Source organism: Bos indicus, chromosome 2 (assembly GCF_029378745.1).
Source record: "Bos indicus isolate NIAB-ARS_2022 breed Sahiwal x Tharparkar chromosome 2, NIAB-ARS_B.indTharparkar_mat_pri_1.0, whole genome shotgun sequence".
In the NCBI taxonomy this organism is placed as follows: Eukaryota; Metazoa; Chordata; class Mammalia; order Artiodactyla; family Bovidae; genus Bos; species Bos indicus.
The window spans coordinates 10739955-10766320 of NC_091761.1; the positions used below are offsets into that span (position 1 = coordinate 10739955).

At 35.1% G+C, this 26366-nt stretch overlaps 1 long non-coding RNA gene across 1 annotated transcript; it reads left to right on the top strand.

The window, feature by feature from the left end:
• Positions 1-653: 653 nt before the first annotated feature.
• Positions 654-24690, top strand: LOC139186246 (uncharacterized). Its single transcript, XR_011569812.1, has 3 exons — positions 654-761; positions 11046-11278; positions 24622-24690. It is a non-coding gene; the product is annotated as an uncharacterized lncRNA (long non-coding RNA).
• Positions 24691-26366: the final 1676 nt, after the last annotated feature.

Here is a 26366-nt window from a genome sequence, read left to right on the forward strand (position 1 = left end):
TGTGCCATGAGGCAGTCACGATTTATGTCTGAAAAGGTTATTGCTGAAGAACTGGAATCAAATTTCATTTTTGTTTAAAGAACCCAACTTTTGCTATTGAGGGTATGCAGCCAAATCAGATGGACAAGTGGGAATGGATGTGGTTATTCTCAAGCCTGGGCTTGGTGAACGTGTGAATTACAGGAAGAGGGCAACCATGTTCAGCAGCAATACTTTTAACACGCCTCTTCCCCAAGACTTCATGAAATCAGCTATTTGTAAGGAAAAATAGACCAGGGAAAGCAACTTAATTCATGTTCTTAAAAACATTTACTTTGTATTAACCTACTTTCTAATTCATAGGAGATGGTGAAATGAAAAAAGTCTGAAATGTGCCTGAAATGTAGTATTTGATTATTGCGCTATAAGAGGAAATATATCTGTAATTTATTTTGCAAAGCCCATTTCCTGTTACTTGCTACAGAGATTGCTGCCACATCTAATTGTGTTTGTGTAGTTCCTTAATTTGCATGAAAGAAGATAACATAAATGAAAAACTCAGGAGGAAAACTAATTCAGATTACTAGCCCAGGCAAGCTAATTTGTTATTCATTAAATGCTAATGAACTCAGCACCAATGTTTTGTTTGCTTCACTCTGTTTGAGATTTGAAAGGTCTTTTAACATAGTTAAAGTCTACAATAAACAGATATATGAAAGAAAAGCATTCCTTTTCTCTTGTGTCTGGTAGATGTGCAGTTATTTCTGGACTAGAAAAATCAGGTAAGTCAATATGAAAAAGTTTGTTTTCTTTCTGCTTAAGAAAAAAAAATTACTAAAATTAAGCTATTTTATGTGTATATTTTCTTCAACTCCATGGCATCTAGACATTCAATATGTCAGTTTGGGGTCAATCTTACTTTAAAAAAAAATCTAAAGTGAAAAGGACTGTGAGTGAAGTGAAACTTATTATATATATGTATATGTGTACATGTGTTTATATGTGTATATATATATATACACATACATATATAAAATTATGTAAACTTTTTAACAGGTTTTTGTTCTGACTGTATTTTTTGTGACTGATTTCTATAAAATGAAGCAATTAGAAAGTGATGATGGCATAAGTAATCAGGGTAGTTTTGTTGTTTATTTCTTGACCTAGTGTTTGCATTAATTGGTGGATTATTCAATGGTGAACTTGAAAATTATGTAGAATTACTGAATTTACTTACCTTTATATGTCCTTAGTTTATTATAAATTCTTGTATATACTTTATTGGCTATTCTGTTACAATTTTCCATACAGTAAATTCAAGATCAGAATTATATTTCAGTCATCACTTCTCATGTACCATTAAAATCATGGGTGTTTACCTATTTGTTAGCAGTGCTTTTCTCATTTATATGAACTCTGACTCACACGGATGTAATTAAGAAAAGGATAGCAATTATTACTTTGGCCACCTGATGCAAAGAGCTGACTCATTTGAAAAGACCCTGATGCTGGGAAAGATTGAGGGCAGGAGAAAGGGATGACAGAGGGCAAGATAGTTGGATGGCATCACCGACTCAATGGACATGAGTTTGAGTAAACTCTGGAAGTTGGTGATGGACAGGGAGGCCTGGCGTGCTGCAGTCCATGGGGTCACAAAGAGTCAGACACTACTGAGTGACTGAACTGAACTGAACTGAACTAGCAATTAGACTTTCTCCTTTTTGTATAATACATATAGTAGAGCCAGAAATCTACTAATATTCCATAAAGTAGGTTATCAAGGGCACTTACAATTTTTGGTGGGGGCAAGTAAGTTTTAGTTTTTACTGGGGATCACTCAGATGGTTAATTAACCACTGATCTAAGGTGTGATGTGGTTTGCTCATAGAGGGCTACCTATACAACTTCTATGGAGCAAATGACAGTATTTTGGGCCAGATTATTCTTTTTTAAGCCTATTATCTTTCTATTATCCAGATATGAGCAACCTTTAAGGGTATTGAATGACCATAGAGAAAAAGGTGTTTCATTTCTTGCAATTTAGGGAATTTTTCAACAAAACTTCTTACAGCTGCTACAAATGCTAACCATTTTAATTTTTTTATAGGCCACTTCTAAAGGCCTCAATCCATTAACAGGTATAGAACTAGCTGTCCCATCTAACTGGCAGCTAATCTTCTTTAAAGAAGGTTATAATTTTGGGGAGTGCAGCCATGAACAACATTAAGAGAAAGAGCACCTATGGGTTTTGGAGAAACAAGAGAAGGTTTTAAAAAGGACTCAATTGCTTGTTAGCATCTTGATATTTTTAGTATATCTATACCTCTGTTTTTTCATCTGTGCAATTAGAGTAATCATACTTTACATCACTATTATACATCTGCTTGCTTAAAAGTCCCTATGACATTCAGCTGAATATTGTAGGGACTTACTTTACATTAGCTATAATTGAAAGTTTATAATCTGATCAATTTTATTTATCTATAAATTTCTTTATTGTCTACTTTAAATAAATGAGATCATAGCCCTATCTATCATGTTTGTTATTGCTTTATAGCACCTAGAACAGAACCTGTTGCACAATATCATTCAAAAAGTATTTGTTAAACCAATGAATGACTTGCTTACAGGTATTATATTGTTGATTTTGTATCAATTCCAAAAGAGATTGGCAATTACAAAATGTGGTGTTTCTAAATCTTCCCCTAGGATTATTTCTGTTTTAGAATATAAGTAACACAGTGAATATTTTAAAAATGTAATTAAAAATATTTCCAGTCCACTTCTATTTTGGAGAAGGGAATGTCAGCCCATGCCAGTATTCTTGCCTGGAGAATCTCATGGACAGAGGAGCCTGGTGGGCTTCAGTCCATGGGGTCACAAAGAGTTGGACACGACTATGTGACTGACACTTCCACATTTTCACTTCTATTTACTTTTTTTTAGAAATATCTTAATAACAAAATTAAGTTTTGGCATATTATTATAGTACGAGGCAATTTTGAAAGTGATTGGTAATTGGTGGCCTTTGAAAATATGTTCTCAAGGACATATGTTTACTACCACTAGCTTATAAATAAACCCACTCTTTCTAACTGTACTTTGATTTACTGTTATTAAATGATATTGCAAGGTGAGTAATATTTTAAAATGTATAAATGTCAATGAACTTTCTGCAACCGAGAAAAAAAAAAGAAATATTGCTTGATCTCTTTGGCCTTATGGTTAAAGTCTGAATTACTTCTTGGAAAAAAAAAAAAAAAAGCACTACTTGGAAAGTAAGATTAAGAAATAAAACAATGGGACTAATGTATTGCGGACCTTATCCCCTAATGAAATATCTGTGACAAGTTTAATCTTCCAATGATGAAGAAATTTATGACAAATACTGATTTTATTGGTTTATTAGACAGTTAAACTTTATATCTGTGTATCAAATTTAAGTGAATGCTTTCATTTCTCAATACAGCTTTATGAAGGGGATGAAAGGTCATGTGTCTTTTCTTATGGTTGCTGCAGTGACACAATTGCCACAGGTCACAGATGTCACAGACTTTTATGAAGTTAGAATTGCAATACAACTTGGCTAAGACATTAAAAGTCCCCGTAAATTAGTCTAAATGATTTTTTTTTTTTTTTAGTTTCTACCAGTTGACAGTTATATATCTATCCATCCTTGTCATAAAGTTCCTCTCAGCTAACTCCACTCTTATCTTGCTCATGTCAAAATCTAGAAAGTAAGAAAAAGCACCTGGGCTTCCCAATGGCTCATCAGGTAAAGAGCATACCTACAGCACAGAAGATGCAGGAGTCCCAGATTTGATCCCTGGGTCTGGAAGATTCCCTGGAGGAATGCATGGCAACCCATTCCAATATTCTTGCCAGGAAAATCCCATAGGCAGAGTAGCCCAAGTTGGATACACAAAAAGCTCCAGAATTTTTTTTACATGTAAGAAGAGAGAGAAAGACTTTGTTCTTTCTTACTATCTGCAACTCTGTGGCAAGTCATTGACTTTTTAGGAAGAAAGAACCTAGGCATTTCTCCAGATTTTTTCTGGTGATAGGGCATAGGAAGGAACCAATGTAAGTGGCTGAGTGTAGACTGACAGAATTGAAGACAGCAGAATCAGAATGAATGCATTGTCTAAATAACCTGAAGTCATGGGGAACTATCAAAGGCTGGAATCAAGATGGTGTAGAGTAACATGAACAACCTCACATATACAGATGATACCACTATAATGGAAAAAAGCAAAGAGGAACTAAAGAGCCTCTTGATGAAGGTAAAAGAGGAGAGTGAAAAAGCTGGCTTCAAACTCAACATTCAAAAAACTAAGATCATGGCATCTGGTCCCATCAGTTTGTGGCAAATAGATGGGAAAAAAATGGAAGCAGTGACAACTTTTTTTTCCCCTTGGGCTCCAAAATCACTGCAGATGGTGATTGCATCCATGAAATTAAAAGATGCTTGCTCCTTGGAAGAAAAGCTATGACATACCTAGGCAGTGTTTAAAAAGCACAAACATCACTTTGCTGATAAGGTCCATATAGTCAAAACTACAGGTTTTTCAGTAGTCATTATGGATGTGACAGTTGGACCATAAAGTTGGCCAAGTGCCAAAAAATTGATGCTTTTGAATTGCAGTGCTGGAGAAGACTCTTGAGAGTCCCTTGGGCAGCAAGGAGGTCAATCCAGTCAGTCCTAAAGGAAAACAATCCTAAATATTCATTAGAAGGACTGATGCTGAAGGTGAAGCTCAGATACTTTGGCTACCTGATGTGATGAGCTGACTCACTGGAAAAGACCCTGATGCTGGGAAAGATTGAAGGCAGAAGGATAAGTGTGTGGCAGAGGACAAGATAGTCGGTTGGCATCACTGACTCAATTGCCATCGATTTGGGCAAACTCTGGAAGATAATGAAGGACAAGGAGGCCTGGCATGCTGCAGCCCATGTTGTCGCAAAGAGGCAGACTTGATCTAGCGACCAAACAACAACAAATAGGGAAGTATGATGATATTTAATCTGTGAACACAGAGGTACTGTAATGTGGTGCTAAATCACCAAGTATGAATTATATCATAGCTGGGGCCACCAGGAGACAATCAAAGTTATGTCAAAAATCAGTGGACAACTAAAGGATCATTAAAATAATCATCCAGATTATGTGGCAGGGTTGAAAGATTTTTAGAAAAATACTGAGTGCCAAAGCAGGGTACATAGTAGTACATACTCTGATTATATATCTATTTAGCATATTTGCAAAAATAAATGGTACATGAAATAATTAAACATTAAAAGTAATATTTTGGACAATTATGTTGCAACATACATTTTGACAAAATAACAGTATCAAATTGTACAATTAAAATTTTAATGTAATAGCTTAGACTGTACTATTAGCTTAGAGTAATTCTCTGAAACTTGAACCACAATAAATGTTATTAGAACTATATACATACAAAAATATTCTTGAGAAAAGTAAGCTTATGGGAAACAAATGAGTGTATAGGTAGATCACTCACATTAAGTTCTCTATCTCAAGGGAGGTTATGATATCTGTGAATTGGAAAAATTAGACTAATGTAAATAATTTATTTCAATAGATTAATTTCCACTTGTAGTTAAAATACTTTTTACATTACTGAAAGCTATCCATGTTTATCTTTTTCTATTCTTATATCTTGGCTAGCAGAGAAAGAAATCATAAAGGAAGTGTGGGGCAAGAAGGATATATATTATTATATATATATATTATATTATTATATATTATATATATATTATATTATTACTTTGTGTAAGTGTATTGTGACTTAGAAAAAGGAATGGGACATAGTAAGGTCATGGCCTCAAATGAAAAAGAGAAAAATATTCTTTTATTTAATTGTAATTAAAAATAATGCATCAAAATTTAATAAAGTATTATTTCTATATTAATATAACTTGCTCATTCCAAGTATCTGTGTCAGTTTAGCAGAGGTAACAGCTGGAAGAAGGCTAAAGACTAGAATTACAGAGGTGAAAATTTTGGTACAAAGTGAATTGGTATCTATAGGACATATCATCCCAAAACAACGAATTTCACCTTTTTCTCAAGTGCACATGTAACCTTCTCCAGGATAGATCACATCTGGGCCATAAATCTAGCTTTGGTAAATTCAAAAAAATTGAAATCATTCCAAGCATCTTTTCTGACCACAATGCAGTAAGATTACATCTCAACTACAGGAGAAAAACTATTAAAAATTCCAACATATGGAGGCTGAACAACACCCTGCTGAATAACCAACAAATCACAGAAGAAATAAAAAAAGAAATCAAAATTTGCATAGAAACGAATGAAAATGAAAACACAGCAACCCAAAACCTGTGGGACACTGTAAAAGCAGTCTTAAGGGGAAAGTTCATAGCAAACAGGCATACCTCTGGAAACAAGAAAAAAGTAAAATAAATAACCTAACTCTACACCTAAAGCAACTAGAAAAGGAAGAAATGAAGAACCCCAGGGTTAGTAGAAGGAAAGAAATCTTAAAAATTAGGGCAGAAATAAATGCAACAGAAACAAAAGAGACCATAGCAAAAATCAACAAAGCCAAAAGCTGGATCTTTGAAAGGATAAATAAAGTTGACAAACCATTAGGCAGACTCATCAAGAAACAAAGGGAGAAAAATCAAATCAATAAAATTAGAAATGAAAATGGAGAGATCACAACAGACAACACGGAAATACAAAGGATCATAAGAGACTACTATCAACAATTATATGCCAATAAAATCGACAACGTGGAAGAAATGGACAAATTCTTAGAAAAGTACAACTTTCCAAAACTGGACCAGGAAGACATAGAAAATCTTAACAGACCCATCACAAGCACGGAAATTGAAACTGTAATCAAAAATCTTCCAGCAAACAAAAGCCCAGGTCCAGACAGCTTCACAGCTGAATTCTACCAAAAATTTAGAGAAGAGCTAAGACCTATCCTGCTCAAACTCTTCCAGAAAATTGCAGAGGAAGGTAAACTTCCAAATTCATTCTATGAGGCCACCATCACCCTAATACCAAAACCTGACAAAGATCCCACAAAAAAAGAAAACTACAGGCCAATATCACTGATGAACATAGATGCAAAAATCCTTAACAAAATTCTAGCAATCAGAATCCAACAACACATTAAAAAGATCATACGCCATGACTAAGTAGGCTTTATCCCAGGGATGCAAGAATTCTTCAATATCTGCAAATCAATCAATGTAATATACCACATTAACAAATTGAAAAATAAAAACCATATGATTATCTCAATAGATGCAGAGAAAGCCTTTGACAAAATTCAACACCCATTTATGATAAAACCTCTCCAGAAAGCAGGAATAGAAGGAACATACCTCAACATAATAAAAGCTATATATGACAAACCCACAGCAAACATCCTCAATGGTGAAAAATTGAAAGCATTTCCTCTAAAGTCAGGAACAAGACAAGGGTGCCCACTTTCACCATTACTATTCAACATAGTTTTGGAAGTTTAGGCCACAGCAATCAGAGCAGAAAAAGAAATAAAAGGAATCCAAATTGGAAAAGAAGAAGTAAAACTCTCACTATTTGCAGATGACATGATCCTCTACATAGAAAACCCTAAAGACTCCACCAGAAAATTACTAGAGCTAATCAATGAATATAGTAAAGTTGCAGGATATAAAACCAACACACAGAAATCCCTTGCATTCCTATACACTAATAAGGAGAAAACAGAAAGAGAAATTAAGGAAACAATTCCATTCACCATTGCAACAGAAAGAATAAAATACTTAGGAATGTATCTACCTAAAGAAACTAAAGACCTATATATAGAAAACTATAAAACACTGGTGAAATAAATCAAAGAGGACACTAATAGATGGAGAAATATACCATGTTCATGGATTGGAAGAATCAATATAGTGAAAATGAGTATGCTACCCAAAGCAATGTATAGATTCAATGCAATCCCTATCAAGCTACCAACGGTATTCTTCACAGAGCTAGAACAAATAATTTTACAATTTGTATGGAAATACAAAAAACCTCGAATAGCCAAAGCTATCTTGAGAAAGAAGAATGGAACTGGAGGAATCAACCTACCTGACTTCAGGCTCTACTACAAAGCCACAGTTATCAAGACAGTATGGTACTGGCACAAAGACAGAAATATAGATCAGTGGAACAAAATAGAAAGCCCAGAGATAAATCCACGCACATATGGACACCTTATCTTTTTTTTTTTTTTTTGGACACCTTATCTTTGACAAAGGAGGCAAGAATATACAATGGATTAAAGACAATCTCTTTAACAAGTGGTGCTGGGAAATCTGGTCAACCACTTGTAAAAGAATGAAAATAGAGCACTTTCTATCATCACACACAAAAATAAACTCAAAATGGATTAAAGATCTAAAAGTAAGACCAGAAACTATAAAACTCCTAGAAGAGAACATAGGCAAAACATTCTCTGACACACATCACAGCAGGATCCTCTATGACCCACCTCCCAGAATATTGGAAATAAAAGGAAAAATAAACAAATGGAACCTAATTAAACTTAAAAGCTTCTGCACAACAAAGAAAAGTATTAGCAAGATGAAAAGGCAGCCTTCAGAATGGGAGAAAATAATAGCAAATGAAGCAACTGACAAACAACTAATCTCAAAAATACACAAGCAACTCCTACAGCTCAACTCCAGAAAAATAAATGACCCAATCAAAAAATGGGCCAAAGAACTAAATAGACATTTCTCCAAAGAAGACATACAGAGGGCTAACAAACACATGAAAAGATGCTCAACATCACTCATTATCAGAGAAATGCAAATCAAAACCACTATGAGGTACCATTTCACGCCAGTCAGAATGGCTGCTATCCAAAAGTCTACAAGCAATAAATGCTGGAGAAGGTGTGGAGAAAAGGGAACCCTCTTACACTGTTAGTGGGAATGCAAACTAGTACAGCCACTATGGAGAACAGTGTGGAGATTCCTTAAAAAACTGGAAATAGAACTGCCTTATGTTCCAGCAATCCCACTGCTGGGCATACACACTGAGGAAGCCAGAAGGGAAAGAGACACGGGTACCCCAATGCTCATCACAGCACTGTTTATAATAGCTAGGACATGGAAGCAACCTAGATGTCCATCAGCAGATGAATGGATAAGAAAGCAGTGGTACATATATACAATGGAATATTACTCAGCCATTAAAAAGAAAACATTTGAATCAGTTCTAATGAGGTGGATGAAACTGGAGCCTATTATACAGAGTGAAGTAAGCCAGAAGGAAAAACACCAATACAGTATACTAATGCATATATATGGAATTTAGAAAGATGGTAACAATAACCCTATGTACGAGACAGCTAAAGAGACACTGATGTATAGAACAGTCTTATGGACTCTGTTGGAGAGGGAGAGGGTGGGAAGATTTGGGAGAATAGCATTGAAACATGTATAATATCCTGTATGAAATGAATTGCCAGTCCAGGTTCGATGCACAATACTGGATGCTTGGGGCTGGTGCACTGGGACGACCTAGAGGGATGGTATGGGGAGGGAGGAGGGAGGAGGGTTCAGGATGGGGAACACATGTATACCTGTGGCAGATTCATTTCGATATTTGGCAAAACTAATACAATATTGTAAAGTTTAAAAACAAAATAAAATTAAAAACAAACAAACAAACAAAAAAAGTGAATGATTCTTTTACATATGTATTTAAGTAAAGGACATTAACCCTGCCTAAACCAAAGGTCCATCTAGTCAAGGCTATGGTTTTTCCAGTGGTCATGTATGGATGTGAGAGTTGGACTGTGAAGAAATCTGAGTGCCAAAGAATTGATGCTTTTAAAGTGTGGTGTTGGAGACGACTCTTGAGAGTCCCATGGACTGCAAGGAGATCCAACCAGTCCATCCTAAAGGAGATCAGTCCTGGGTGTTCATTTGAAGGACTGATGCTGCAGCTGAAACTCTGGTACTTTGGCCACCTCATGTGAAGAGTTGACTCATTGGAAAAGACCCTGATGCTGGGAAGGATTGATGGCAGGAGGAGAAGGGGAGGACAGAGGATGAGATGGCTGGATGGCATCACCAACTCGATGGACATGAGTTTGGGTAAACTCTGGGAGTTGGTGATGGACAGGGAGGCCTGGAATGCTGCAATTCATGGGATCTCAAAGAGTCAGGCATGACTGAGCGACTTGACTATATTTCTATTCTAAATAAGTAACTCTTTTCTATTGCCTTTAAGAATCTAAGTTATTCTCTGTTGTTTCATGGAGCATTAGAAGGACTTTTACATACATTATTTTTTGTTATCTTTTTCTGGCTATTGATTATTAAGAAGGGAAATTTTAATCACCAAAAAATAACATCAGAGTTTCTTCTGTCATTCTTATTTGTGTGACAGTTAATATTTTTATCCTTGCATTGCTAAGGAGAAAGGAAAATGAATTCTGGGCTCTGGGTTGACCCACCAACTCTTGTGTGGTTTACAGCTAAATGTTGAGTGACATTTTATACCACTAATATAATTTTGCACTATGATATGTAATCACTGTGGCTCCTACAAGAAAAGAAGTAAGAAAGTTCTTTTTCTTAAAATTTTTCTTACATTACTGTCACCTGCTGACAGTTAAGAAATAAAATAGAAACTAGTTCTATTTTACATGAACAAAGCATGCCAGCACACCATGAGTATGAAACCTGGTACGCAATAATTTCTGAAGAGTGCATTTTTTACTACCTTTATAGACCAAGACACAATCTGACACTTCTCCTAAATAAATGAGCAACATATGAAAGCAATATATACTTATTGATAAGTGATCTTTTAGTGTAGAAAGGGATAATATTTATGTCAAAGAACAATTGTTCTATATTTAAGTGAGACAAAAACATAAAGACATTAAGATATTTCAATTAAGTAGAACACAAAATTGGTTACAATTTTTTTCTTCCTTGAAAGTAAGGAAATAATTCAGGCAAAAGTTTCATTCCTTTACTTATATTTCTCTTATTTTTATTTTTTGTTTTCTCAGCTCTTGCCTGCTCAGTTGCTCAATGGTGTCCAACTCTGCAACTCTGTGGTCTGTAGCCAGCGAGGCTCCCCTGTCTATGGGGTTCTCCAGACAAGAATACTAGAGTGGGTTGCCATGTCCTCCTCCAGGGGATCTTCCCGACCCATGAACTGAACCTGTGTCTCCTGAGATGCCTACATTGCAGGTGGATTCTTTACCACTGAGCAACCAGGGATATGCTTTTGCCCCCTTAGGTAGGTTTCAGTTCAATTCATTCAATCTCTCAGTCGTGTGCAACTCCTTGTGACCCCATGGACTGCAGCACACTAGGCTTCCCTGTCCATCCCAAACTCATGTTCATAGAGTTGGTGATGCCATCCAAACATCTCATCCTCTGTCGTCCCCTTCTCCTCCTGCGTTCAATCTTTCCCAGCATCAGGGTCTTTTCCAGTGAGTCAGTTCGCATCAGGTGGCCAAAGTATTGGGATTTCAGCTTCAGCATCAGTCCTTCCAATGAATATTCAGGACTGGTTTCCTTTAGAATGGACTAGTTGGATCCCCTTGCAGTCCAAGAGACTCTCAAGAGCATTCTCCAACACCACAGTTCCAAAGCATCAATTCTTTGGTGCTCAGCTTTCTTTATAGTCCAACTCTCACATCCATACATGATTACAGGAAAAACCATAGCTCTGACTAGATGGACCTTTGTTGGCAGGATAATGTCTCTGCTTTTTAATATGCCATCTAGTTTGGCCATAGCTTTTCTTCTAAGGAACAAGCATCTTTTAATTTCATGGCTTCAGTCACCATCTCAGTGATTTAGGAGCCCAAGAAAATAAAGTCTGTATCTATTTACACTGTTTCCCCATCTATTTGCCATGAAGTGATGGGAGTGGATGCCATGTTCTTAGTTTTCTGAATGTTGAGTTTTAAGCCAACTTCTTCACTCTCCTCTTTCACTTTCATCAAGAGGCTCTTTAGTTCTTCTTCACTTTCTGCCATAAGGGTGATGTCATCACATCTGAGGTTATTGATATTTCTCCCACCAGTCTTGATTCCAGCTTGTGCCTCATCCAGCCCAGCATTTCTCATGATGTATTCTGCATATAAGTTAAATAAACAGGGTAACAATATACAGCCTTCATGTACTCCTTTCCTGATTTGGAACCAGTCTGTTGTTCCATGTCCAGTTCTAACTGGTAGGAAACTGGTAGGTAGGTTTAATCTGAGGTATTTTATTCTTTTTCATATGATGGTAAATGGAATTGTTTTCTTAATTTCTCTTTTTGTCATTTTGCTTTCAGTGTACAGGAATGCAACAGATTCATGTATGTTCATTTCCTACCCCGCAAGTTTATTAAATCATTTACGAGCTCTAGTAGTTTTGGGCAGCATCTTTAGGATTCTCTGTGTATACTATCATTTGTTATCTGCAAACAGTGACAGTTTTACATTTTTTTTTTCCAATTTGGACTCCTTTTATTTCTTTTTCTTCTCTGATTTCTTTGTCCATGTGTGTTTGTGCTCAGGCACATCTGACTCTTTGTGACCCTATGGACTATATAAGCCTGCCAGGCTCCTCTGTCCACGCGAATCTTCAGGCAACAATATTGGAGTGGGTTGCTTTTTCTTCCTCCAGGGGATCTTCCCAACTCAGAGATCAAACTCATGTCTCCTACATTGGCTGGCCGATTCTTTACCACTGTGCCACCTGGGAAGCCTACTGATTTCTGTGTCTAAGATTTTCAAAACTATGTTGAATAAAAGTGGTAATAATAGGCATCCTTGTCTTCTTCCTGATCTTAGCAGAAATGCTTTCATTTTTCACTGTTGAGAATGATGTTTGCTGTGAGTTTTTCAAATATGGCCTTCATGGAAAGAGGAGCCTAATGGGCTACAGTCCATGGGGTCGCAAAAAGTAGGACAGGACTGAACAACTAACATTCACGTTGAAGAAGGTTCTCTCTATGCCCACTTTGTGGAGAGTTTATACTATAAATGGGTAATGAATTTTGTCAAAAACTTCTGCATCTATTGAGATGATCATGTGGTTTTTATTCTTCCGTTTGTTAATATAGTGTATCTCATTGATGGACTTGCAGATATTAAAAACTCCTTGCATTCCTGGGGTAAACTCCCCTGATCATGGTATGTGATCCTTTTAATGTGTTATTGGAATTGGTTTGCTAGTAGTTTGTTGAGGATTTTTGCATCCATGTTCATAATTGAAATTGTCCTCTAATTTTTTGTTATTGTGTGATATGTATTTGTCCGGTTTTGTTATCTGAGTGATGGTGGCTTCATAGAATGAGTTCAGAAATGTCTTCCTCTGCAATTTTTTGGAATAGTTTGAGAAGGATAGTGGTTAACTCTTCTCTCAATGTTTGTTAGAATTCATGTGTTAAGCCAGTTGATCTTGCACATTTATTTCTTATTAGTTATTTAATCACAAATTCAAAATTTTAGTACTTATAATTGGTCCCTACATATTTTCTATTTCTTCCTGATTTAGTCTTGGGAAATTGTTACTTTGTAAGAATTTCTTAATTTCTTGTAGATTGTCCATTTGATTGGCATCTAGTAGTCTTTTGGCTTCCGAGGTGGCGGTAGTGATAAAGAAGTTGCCTGCCAATTAAGGAGACTTAAGAGATGTAGGTTCAATTTCTGGACTAGGAAGATCTCCTGGAGTAGGAAACAGCAATCCACTCCAGTACTCTTTCCTGGAGAATTCTGTGGACAAAAGACCTTGTTAGGCCATGTTCTATAGGGTCACAAAGAGTCAGACAGGACTGAAGTGACTTAGCACGCACAGTAGTCTTCTATGAGTCTTTGTATTTCTGTGATTTAAGTTGTAGCTTTATCATTTCTGATTTTATTGATTTGAAACCAGTCCCTTTCTTTTGTGATGAGTCTGGCTAAAGGTTTATCAATTTTGCTTATTTTTTCAAAGAACCAGCTTTTAGTTTCATTGATCTCTGGTATAATTTTTTTTATTCTGTATTTCATCTATTTTTGCTCTGGTCTTTATGATTTCTTCCCTTCTATTAACTTTGAGGGTTTTTTTGCTCTTCCTTATTGCTTTAGGCATAAGATTAGGTGATTTGTTCTGCAAGATTTTTCTTACTTCCCGAGGTAAGCTTCTGTTTCTCTAAAATGCCCTCTTAGAATTGCTTTTGTTGCATCCCATGGATTTTGCATCATCATGTTTATGTCCTAATTTGTCTCTAATATTTTTTAATTTCCTGTATGATTTTTTCAGTGATCCATTGACTGTTTAGTAACATGTTTTTTTAACTGCTCATATTTATGATTTTTGCAGGTTTTTTTCTTATAATTGATTTCTGATCTCATAGTTTGTGATCAGAAAAGACACTTGATATGATTCAAACTTCTTAAATGTATGGAGGCTTGCCTTGTGGCCTCGCATGCAATTTCTCCTGGAGAATATTCCATGTTCACTTGACAAGAATATGTTTTCTGTTGCTTTTGAGTGGAATGCTTTATAAATATCATTTAAGTTCATCTGGCCCAATGTGTCATTTAAGGCATCTGTTCTTATTGACTTTATGTCTGGATGACCTATCCATTGATGTAAGTGTGGTGTTCAAGTCCCCCACTATTATTTTGTTACTGTTAATTTCTCCTTTTATGTTTGTTAGCATTTGCCTCATATACTGAGGTGCTCCTCTGTTGGGTGCATATATATTTACAATTGTTGTATCTTCTTGGATTGATTCTTTGATAATTATATAGTGTCCTATTTGTCTCTTGTAACTGTATGGATTTTAAAGTCTCTGTTGTCTGATATAAGTGCTACAACCCTTGCTTTCTTTTAATTTCCTTTTATGTAGAATATATTTTTCCATTTTCTCACTTTCAGTATGTATACATCACTAGATCTTAAGTGAGTCTCTTATAAGCAGCCTATATACAGGTCTTTTTTTTTTTTTTGCTATCCAATTATCCAGTCTGTGTCTTTTGGTTGGAGACTTACTCTGCTTACATTTATGATAATTGTTTATATTTATATGTCTGTTCCTATTGCCATTTTGTTAATCGTTTTGGATTTATTTTTGTATATTTTTTCTCCTTATTTTGATCTTTTCTCTTTTGATTTGATGACTATCTTAGTATTTTAAAGATATTTGGCTTCATAATGCTCAAAAATTTTTTCTCTAGATAAAATTTTTGCCTGTGTTTTATCTGGTTTTCTGTCTCTTGCCTGTTATATGATTATTTTTCAATTCTGTTCATTTCAGTCACTCAGTCATGTCTGACTCTTTGCGACCACATGTACCACTGCACGCCAGGCCTCCCTGTCCATCACCAACTCCCAGAGTTTACTGAAACTCATGTACATTGAGTCTGTGATGCCATCCAACCATCTCATCCTCTGTCGTCCCCTTCTCCTCCTGCCCTCAATCTTTCCCAGCATCAGGGTCTTTTCCAATGAGTCAGCTTTTCGAATCAGATGGCCAAAGTATTGAAGTTTCAGCTTCAACATCAGTCTTTCCAATGAACACCCAGGACTGATCTCCTATAGGATGGACTGGTTGGATCTCCTTGCAGTGCAACAGACTCTCAAGAGTCTTCTCTAACACCACAGTTCAAAAGCATCAATTCTTTGGTGCTCAGCTTTCTTTATAGTCCAACTCTCACATCCATACATGACTACTGGAAAAATCATAGCCTTGACTAGGTGGACCTTTGTTGGCAAAAGGATGTCTCTGTTTTCTAATATGCTGTCTAGGTTGGTCATAACTTTCCTTCCAAGGAGTAAGAGTCTTTTACTTTCATGGCTGCAGTGATTTTGGAGCCCCCCAAAATAAAGTCAGGCACTGTTTCCAGTGTTTCCCCATCTACTAGCCATGAAGTTATGGAACTGGATGCCATGATCTTAGTTTTCTGAATGTTGAGCTTTAAGCCAGCTTTTTCACTCTCCTCTTTCACTTTCATCAAGAGGCTCTTTAGTTCCTCTTCACTTTCTGCCATAAGGGTGATGTTATCTGCATATCTGAGGTTATTGATATTTCTCCCAAAAACCTTGATTCCAGCTTGTGCTTCCTCCAGCCCAGTGTTACTCATGATGTACTCTGCATATAATTTAAATAAGCAGGGTGACAATATACAGCCTTGAAGTACTCCTTTTCCTATTTGGAATCAGTCTGCTATTCCATGTCCAGTTCTAACTGTTGCTTCCTGACCTGCATACAGATTTCTCAAGAGGGAGGTTTGGTATTCTCATCTCTTTCAGAACTTTCTGCAGTTTATTGTGATCCACACAGTCAAAGGCTTTGGCATAGTCAATAAGGCAGAAATAAAAGTTAAGGAGTTTCAATAAGATATGTTCAGCTGTGAATTTTTATTCATTTATCCTACTTGAAATTTTATACTTCTTTGCATTGGAAAACATTAATCTTCTATTCTGGTAAATTTTATCTCTGAGTTGGAGTGTATCTCCATAGTAGGTTTTGGTTTGCTTTCATCAGACATATTAGGAATTCAAACCTCAGTGACCAACTTTTATGTCCAGGGCATGTCTGGTGTGAACTGACAATCCTATTTATTTCTTTTCACCAATAGCTCATGCAGATATAGAGAAGCTTGTAATAGTTTCCACATTTCTCTATCTACCCACTCTTCTTAGGATTTCTTTTTTTGTGTGTGTGTGTTTATATTTCTTTTTTTTTAATTTAATTTTATTTTTAAACTTTACATAATTGTATTAGTTTTGCCAAATATCAAAATGAATCCACCACAGGTATACATGTGTTCCCCATCCTGAACCCTCCTCCCTCCCCATACCATCCCTCTGGGTCGTCCCAGTGCACTAGCCCCAAGCATCCAGTTCATGCATCGAACCTGGACTGGCAACTCATTTCATACATGATATTTTACATGTTTCAATGCCATTCTCCCAAATTTTCCCACCCTCTCCCTCTCCCATAGAGTCCATAAGACTGTTCTATACATTAGCGTCTCTTTTGCTGTCTCGTACACAGGGTTATTGTTACCATCTTTCTAAATTCCATATATATGTGTTAGTATACTGTATTGGTGTTTTTCCTTTTGGCTTACTTCACTCTGTATAATAGGCTCCAGTTTCATCCACCTCATTAGAACTGATTCAAATGTATTCTTTTTAATGGCTGAGTAATACTCCATTGTGTATATGTACCACTGCTTTCTTATCCATTCATCTGCTGATGGACATCTAGGTTGCTTCCATGTCCTGGCTATTATAAACAGTGCTGTGATGAGCACTGGGGTACACGTGTCTCTTTCCCTTCTGGTTTCCTCAGTGTGTATGCCCAGCAGTGGGATTGCTGGAACATAAGGCAGTTCTATTTCCAGTTTTTTAAGGAATCTCCACACTGTTCTCCATAGTGGCTGTACTAGTTTGCATTCCCACTAACAGTGTAAGAGGGTTCCCTTTTCTCCACACCTTCTCCAGCATTTATTGCTTGTAGACTTTTGGATAGCAGCCATTCTGACTGGCGTGAAATGGTACCTCATAGTGGTTTTGATTTGCATTTCTCTGATAATGAGTGATGTTGAGCATCTTTTCATGTGTTTGTTAGCCCTCTGTATGTCTTCTTTGGAGAAATGTCTATTTAGTTCTTTGGCCCATTTTTTGATTGGGTCATTTATTTTTCTGGAGTTGAGCTGTAGGAGTTGCTTGTGTATTTTTGAGATTAGTTGTTTGTCAGTTGCTTCATTTGCTATTATTTTCTCCCATTCTGAAGGCTGCCTTTTCATCTTGCTAATACTTTTCTTTGTTGTGCAGAAGCTTTTAAGTTTAATTAGGTCCCATTTGTTTATTTTTTTTTTTTGACTCAAGAAAAATATTTATTATTGTTATGTTTTGACTGGTTTTGTAGATTCTTTTCGATTGTTTTTCTTTTTTTTCCCTTTTCCTTCCCCCACCCCACGTTGTAGTTGTTGATTTTATTGGCATTATGAAATCTAACAAAGCTTTTGAGCATTTTTTTCTCAGTTGTATTTTTTACTCTTGTTATAAACTTCTGCCTCTACATTGAGCTTTTGCAGTTATGTGGAGTTCTCCCCCACTTTTTTTTTCTTTCTTATTCCTTGTTTTTTCCTTTTCTCTTTAATTTTAAGTTTTATTTTTTTAAACCTAGTATTATATTTTCTACATTTATTCCTTTGTTTGCTTTTCTACTGTTCTTTTCCCCTTACAGTTAAACTTAAATGTATATAAATCTTCTTTATCTACCTCTATTTAATGTTGCATATTTATTCTTTTTCTTTCTTTCCTGTCCTCTCAACATATTTGTTAGTTTTGTTTTCATTGCTTTATTCCCCACTTATTTTTGCTTTTATTTCCAATATTCTTGGAGGTGGGTCATAGAGGATCCTGCTGTGATGTATGTCGGAGAGTGTTTTGCCTACGTTCTCTTCTAGGAGTTTTATAGTTTCTGGTCTTACATTGAGATCTTTAATCCATTTTGAGTTTATTTTTGTGTATGGTGTTAGAAAGTGTTCTAGTTTCATTCTTTTACAAGTGGTTGACCAGATTTCCCAGCACCACTTGTTAAAGAGATTGTCTTTAATCCATTGTATATTCTTGCCTCCTTTGTCAAAGATAAGGTGTCCATATGTGCGTGGATTTATCTCTGGGCTTTCTATTTTGTTCCACTGATCTATATTTCTGTCTTTGTGCTAGTATCATACTGTCTTGATAACTGTGGCTTTGTAGTAGAGCCCGAAGTCAGGTAGGTTGATTCCTCCAGTTCCGTTCTTCTTTCTCAAGATAGCTTTGGCTATTCGAGGTTTTTTGTATTTCCATACAAATTGTGAAATTATTTGTTCTAGCTCTGTGAAGAATACCGTTGGTAGCTTGATAGGGATTGCATTGAATCTATACATTGCTTTGGGTAGCATACTCATTTTCACTATATTGATTCTTCCAATCCATGAACATGGTATATTTCTCCATCTATTAGTGTCCTCTTTGATTTATTTCACCAGTGTTTTATAGTTTTCTATATATAGGTCTTTAGTTTCTTTAGGTAGATATATTCCTAAGTATTTTATTCTTTCCGTTGCAATGGTGAATGGAATTGTTTCCTTAATTTCTCTTTCTGTTTTCTCCTTATTAGTGTATAGGAATGCAAGGGATTTCTGTGTGTTGATTTTATATCCTGCAACTTTACTATAGTCATTGATTAGTTCTAGTAATTTTCTAGTGGAGTCTTATCTTTAGCTATCTTATTTTCTACCCTCTGCCTACATGTGCACAAGGCCTAATGTCCTGTATTTATGTGGATGGAACCCTCTCGTCCTGTGTACTGCTATCCTCTGAGACTTCACACAGGAGCAGCCTCAGGTCAGTTACTTTCATCACTAGATTCTATTCTTCCACCTTATATCTGGAAACCGAAAATTTCTTTTTCTTTAATGTGAGATCAGATTCAAATTTAAAATATGTTTGTTAGGATTTACGTATGATTTCCAGATGTTCATGGCAGGAGAATACTTAAATTTCTTTAGTTTACTGTCTTAACAATAACCCCAAAATATTCTACATATTAGTCTCTTTTTTAAACAGTTCAGAAAAGTTTTCTGCTTTGTTCAAATAAGAGATATTTCACAAGTTTTAATTCACAGAAAAAAAGGGAAAAATTCCATTAAATCATTATTGAAAATTCTGTTTCTAGACTTCAAAAAGTATTTCATTTTTTAAAATCACTCCAGTTACATACCTTGCTAGTTCTAGGCAATGTCAGATTGTAAGCACTTTTTAAATATATATTTATTTTTTATAAGAATCAACGGTGTTTGTTTTATTTATTCACTTAATTTTTATTTGTCTAGCTTTATTGAGGTATGCTTGATAAATAAAACTTGTTGGTATTTAGGTTGTACAACATAATTTAAGATGCACAATATGATGATTTAATATATATGTATATGTATATATATATATATACACACACACTGTGAAATAATTATCAAAGTCAAGTTAATTAACACATCCATCACCTCACCAAATTTACTGACAGTAACAATTTATTAAATAAAGAAAGGACACCATAGGTATATGCTTTATGATCCTAAATAGTTCTAAAAAATTGCTTATTGTGTGGCTATTATATATGACATGGTGACAATATTCAGTGTTACCTTTTATTAATCAGTTCTTCCACCTTCATATCTTGTAGACATAAAGGGTATCACCCTGTAATTTTGGAAGTCACATTCCCAAGCAACTGCCGTTAAATTTCCAGGAAGAAGCTTCTACCAGAAGCTTCCTACTGTCTAAGGACCATGAAAAGTGAAAATGTTAGCCACTCACTCCTGTCTGACTCTTTGTGACCCTATGCACTGTAGCCTACTAGGGTCCCCTGTCCATGGAATTCTCCATACAAGACTATTGGAGTGGGTTGCCATGCCTTTCTCCAGGGGATTTTCCCAACCCAGGGTCTGAACTTGGGTATCATGCATTACAGACAGATTCTTTACTGTCTGAGTGACGAAGGAAGCTCCTAAGAACCATGAGTGAGCTCCTATTCTCTTAAACATTTTCTTAAAATGTGAATTGATACCTATGAATGCATAATTCTGCCATATTGCAGACAGTGTTAGGCAAGTACCAAAAGACCTACTCATCTGCAATAGAAATTACTATGAAACTAGAGAAGTGTTGTCTTATGATAAACCTAATATTTAATTAAGTAGAGTGAATATTGAAAGAATCATATAAAATTCAACATCACTTCCTATTATAAAACATTTTAATTTCCAAAATGTGATATTTTGATTTATTTCTTTGACATAAACTTTATTCAAATGAGGTAAAACAAGTGATATGTTTATAGATATGTATAATCTATGCTTTCAAATCTTCTGTAAAAGAAATAAAATTAAAAAAAAAAAACAAACTCTCTCCCTTGTCTGGAAAAGTTGAGCATAAGTTTTGATATGACTGAAGCATATTTTCTTTTTAAAAAACTTTGAAAAATACTTAAGAGATGTTAAAAAAAAGTAATGGAGCACATTAACTCATTTCATTCACTCTATAATTTGAGGGATTTAAAATGGATCATTAACTATAATTTGACAGTGCTGTTCTGAGAGGGAGAAAACAAAAATGTTACTACAAAGCTTGATATTGTATTCTTTTTGAAAATGTATAGTTAGAATGCTAACAAAAGCATTTAAAATACTTTTTCCCTTGACTGTGATATTTGATTATATATGGCACCCTTTATTGAAAAAAAAAAAAAAAAAAGCTTTCAGGGAGAGCTTGTAGGCAAATGATACTTTTAGTTCAGTACAATCGACTGATTTTCTATTTTGAAACTATATTACTAATTGAAAGCTACAGATATTCAGTTGCAATTGCTTTAGGAAAGAAAATATTTATGATTTTAAAGTTTACTTCTGCCATGCATTGCATCCAAAGTAAAGGTGTCATTTTTAGCTCTAATAACAGCTGTTTTATCAGAACCCATTTAATAATAACTTTGTTTCAGGAGTTCAACTTAAGAGGAACATCACATAGCTTTATAGAAAATGAATATATTGCATTCAGATATAAATAATTTGTTGTTGTTCAGATCTTTAGTTAAATCTAGTAAAATTATTTTCAAACTACTGGTTGTGAGTCTGCCATTCTGGTAGATATATAATGTATTAATTTTAATTTCATATCTCTAATTACTATGATATTTAATACCTTTTATATATATTTATTTAGTCAATATGTTCTTTTGTGGCATACTCATTCAAAATTTTAACCAAGTTTCTATGCAGTTCTTTATATTAAAAAGTGATTTGACATATATTCTGAGTACAAGTCATTTATACTTCTTATGCTCTGTAGATATATTTTCAAAGTTTATACCTTTCCTCTTCACTCTCAGCACTATTTTTGGTAATTAGAAATTTCATTTTTACTTTGAGATTAATCCCCTTCATGTTCTATTTGAAAAACAACCTTTAGCTACCTTAGGTTTGCTGCTGCTACTGCTGCTAAGTCACTTCAGTCGTGTCCGACTCTGTGTGACCCCTGAGACAGCAGCCCACCAGGCCTTCCTGTCCCTGGGACTCTCCAGGCAAGAACACTGGAGTGGGTTGCCATTTCCTTCTCCAATGCATGAAAGTGAAAAGTGAAAGTGAAGTCGCTCAGTCATGTCCGACTCTAGTAACCCCATGGACTGCAGCCTACCAGGCTTCTCTGTCCATGGAATTTTCCAGGCAAGAGTACTGGAGTGGGGTGCCATTAGGAAGATATTATCCTATTCCTATCTAGAATTGTTATTGTTGTCCTGTACATGCTATAGTCTGTGATGCTTTATCAGAATATGTATAAAGGATGAGAAAATCCATGGAACTCATCATTGTGTTATTCACCATGCTTAGAGGTCTCTAGACTGATTTTCTTTTTTCCATCTATCATAGTCTTCTTATGCTTGTTTGTGGCAAGGGTGTTTTAATTGTACAGGGATTGGAAGGAATAATTCTATCTTGGTAGAATATGAAATCCTCCAGTAATATTGCAGGGTTTTTTTTTGTTTGTTTTATTAGTACTTATGTCACTGAAATATTGAGAATTATATCTTGAACTGTCTCGTAAGGGAAGCGTTTTGCTTATTTTCTTAATTATTTAGCTCAAGAGTTGCATCTTTTATTACACTGAACTTAGTTGGTAAATGGTAGCAGCAGTACAACTCTGCTTTTTTAGTCTCTGTTGCAATATATAATTTGCTTACAATGAATATCATATACTTTAGCATTCACATTCTATAGGCTGTAAAATGATCAATTGTCATTTTGCATAAGGGATTTAATTCAATGAGCATTTGTAGTGTGGTATGAAAATTGTATCTAATGAATCTATACATTTTTAATATGGGTGCTACCGATTCTCTTACATTATTCCTAGAAAATGTAATCCTAACAGTCTCAATTATGGAAGACAACTCATAGACATGGGACTTTTCTCCATCTACTAACAAGCTGAATTGTTGAAAGCAGGACGATAATGAGAACAGATGTTTCTGTAGTCATCCAAAAACTCTGACCGTTTAATTGCCATCTGGCCAAAAAAAAAAAAAAATCACTGAAAACATAACTATTCTTTCTCTCCAGGGAATGTAGCTACTAGGATATAAAATTGGTTATATATATAATGCATATCAGTCACTGATATGGCATAATGCAATATCAGGTTAACTGTTCTTAAAAATTGTTATGTAGTAGCACAATGACAAATATCATACAGAATTTACTTTTTGATTGACACTCTATATTGCTAAAATTCCTACATGTTAATACTCAGTGCTGGAGAAATCTGCCTGACTTCAGTGGCATCTGTTTTCAGATCACTGTACTATAATTGACTGATGGGAATTATAAAACATAAAATCCAGATGTTCTACATTTGTCCTCTTTGACCAAAATTAAAATTATCATATTATACATCTACATGATTACATTTATTTCCACTATAATGTGACCTTGTAAACGGGAGAGTCTTTAGTAATCAAATGACACTTGAGTTTATATTTATCAAAATTTTGTATTAATACTGGAATATCACATCACAACAAAACAGTGATACAGATTTATATCCAAAGGCAGTTCAATTTTAGACCAGTCAGAACTATTGGAGATACTAATAACATCTAATACCTGAAACTAATTTGACAGTAAAGGGAAAGTTCACCATCCGTGATGGTAATATAGGCAGTCAGCTATGCCCGTGCAGCATGATGCACATTTGATTTTATCTGTATTTGTGTTCAATATATAATGTGCATAATAATATATGGGAAGTGATTCTCACTGCCCCCATGTGGCTGTATAGTACATGATGTTTTTAAAGAATTTTCCATAATATGCAAGTAATAAATGTTTTAATTCATTTTATTCATTATCTATATAGTTATAGTAATATATTTGCATTATGGAGATCTCCTAAGATATATATTTTAATTGACTAAATTTGAAATTTCAGCTGTTGATATTTTTGGTTATTTAGATGACAAAATTAGGACAAATGAAGGATAATTTTATGGAAGTATTTCTCTACCACAATATACATGTTATTGTGAGTAATAAGTGTTTCACACACACACACACACATGAATATACATATATAACATCAGATCCATACCCAAGATAATATAAAATTCATTGCGCAGTAGAGAGAGACAGCATGGGGCATTGTAATTATTCAAGGTGCAATGATCAATTCTTGATGGTGATGTCAATAAGTCAAGTGGCAAGCTGAGCTTCCACACACACACACTTGATGTCAGTGATCAGAACAAAGTTATTTAAATTGAAATAGTCAATACTCTAGTCCTTTGGTATAATTGGGATCCAGTATATATCTGAGGTTCCACAACCAACTAACATCAGTGAAGTAGAAAAATGAGGAGAGAGGAAGGTCTAGTTGCCATTTTCTCCAGCTGTCAGCTGGTCAAAAAGGAGACAAAAGCTTTGCTTTCAACCTGCAACAACAGAACAGTTGAGTAATCTTTTCACTTCCACCTTCCTTGTTGATAGTGGTATTACATCTCAACTAGAAGGCAATAATATATGAGTTAGTGTCTTCTCTCACCAGGAAGGTATCCAGCTGACTCAAAGGGAGCTGAAATTTCATCTTATCCATCAGCAATGCAACAGTATGGGTAAGTGCTTCACTTTTGATGAAGTAGAGTTGGTGAGATCTAAGAGGGATCTGAATATGCACAACCACCAGGCCAGTGTGCTATACCTCACCAAGGGGATGTCCTGCTATAAAAACAAGAAAAATAAGAAACAGAGTATCCTAATGGCTAAAGTATTAAGGATGCATTTGAAAATCATTCATTATACCAAGAATCAGGAAAATGACAGCATGAATGACAAAAGACAATCCATAGATATCAATACTGATTTTAATCAGATGTTGGAATTATCTTACAAATATTTTAAAGCAGCTTTCATAAAAATGCTACAACAAACAACTCTGGATTTTAGTGAAACAAAATAAAACATAGAAAATCTCTCAAAAAATATAAATTAAATAAAAATAACCAAACAGAAATAGTAGAACTGAAAAATACAGTAATTGAAATAAAAACTCACAGGTTGGGCTCAATGGCAAAATATAGATTATAGAGGATGAAGTCAGTGAACTTAAGGACAAATCAATATTTGGAAATGACTTCAGTCTAGAGATTTAATAACTGAACACACCCCAAATACTATACTCAAGGAAATCCACACAGAAATAAATCACAATTAAATTTCTGAAAACTAAAAAACAAAAGTTTCTGAAAACACCCCAAAAGAAAGGATATATTTCTTATATGAGAATCCCAGTTTACAGTGAATTCAGTGTAATACAGTGAATTTACATTTGAAACCATGGGAGCCAAAAGTACTCAAAGAAAAAACTTGTCAAGTGAAATATATGTGTGTGTGTATCTATATATACACAATATATTTATTATATAATATATATTATATGAAGAAAGAAATGTCAACCCACTCCAGTATTCTTGCCTGGGAAATGCAATGGACACAGGAGCTTGATGGCCTGCAGTCCATGGGGTAGCAAAGAGTCAGACATGACTTAGCAACTAAACAACAACATAAATATATATATAATAAGATAGAAAAAGTAGAAAATATTTTTAAATGTATATCTAGTGAAAATACCCTTTATTGATAAATATGAAATAGAGAAATTGGTATATGAAGGAAAACTAAGAGAATTTGTTTCTCGCAAGCCTATCACTTATAGTACAGCCACTATGGAGAACAGTGTGCAGATTCCTTAAAAAACTGGAAATAGAACTGCCTTATGATCCAGCAATCCCACTGCTGGGCATACACACTGAGGAAGCCAGAAGGGAAAGAGACATGTGTACCCCAATGTTCATCACAGCACTGTTTATAATAGCCAGGACATGGAAGCAACCTAGATGTCCATCAGCAGATGAATGGATAAGAAAGCAGTGGTACATATACACAATGGAGTATTACTCAGCCATTAAAAAGAATACATTTGAATCAGTTCTAATGAGGTGGATGAAACTGGAGCCTATTATACAGAGTGAAGTAAGCCAGAAAGAAAAACACCAATACAGTATACTAACGCATATATATGGAATTTAGAAAGATGGTAACAATAACCCTGTATACGAGACAGCAAAAGAGACACTGATGTATACAACAGTCTTTTGGACTCTGTGGGAGAGGGAGAGGGTGGGGTGATTTGGGAGAATGGCATTGAAACATGTATAATATCATATATGAAACGTGTCGCCAGTCCAGGTTCGATGCACAATACTGAATGCTTGGGGCTGGTGCACTGGGATG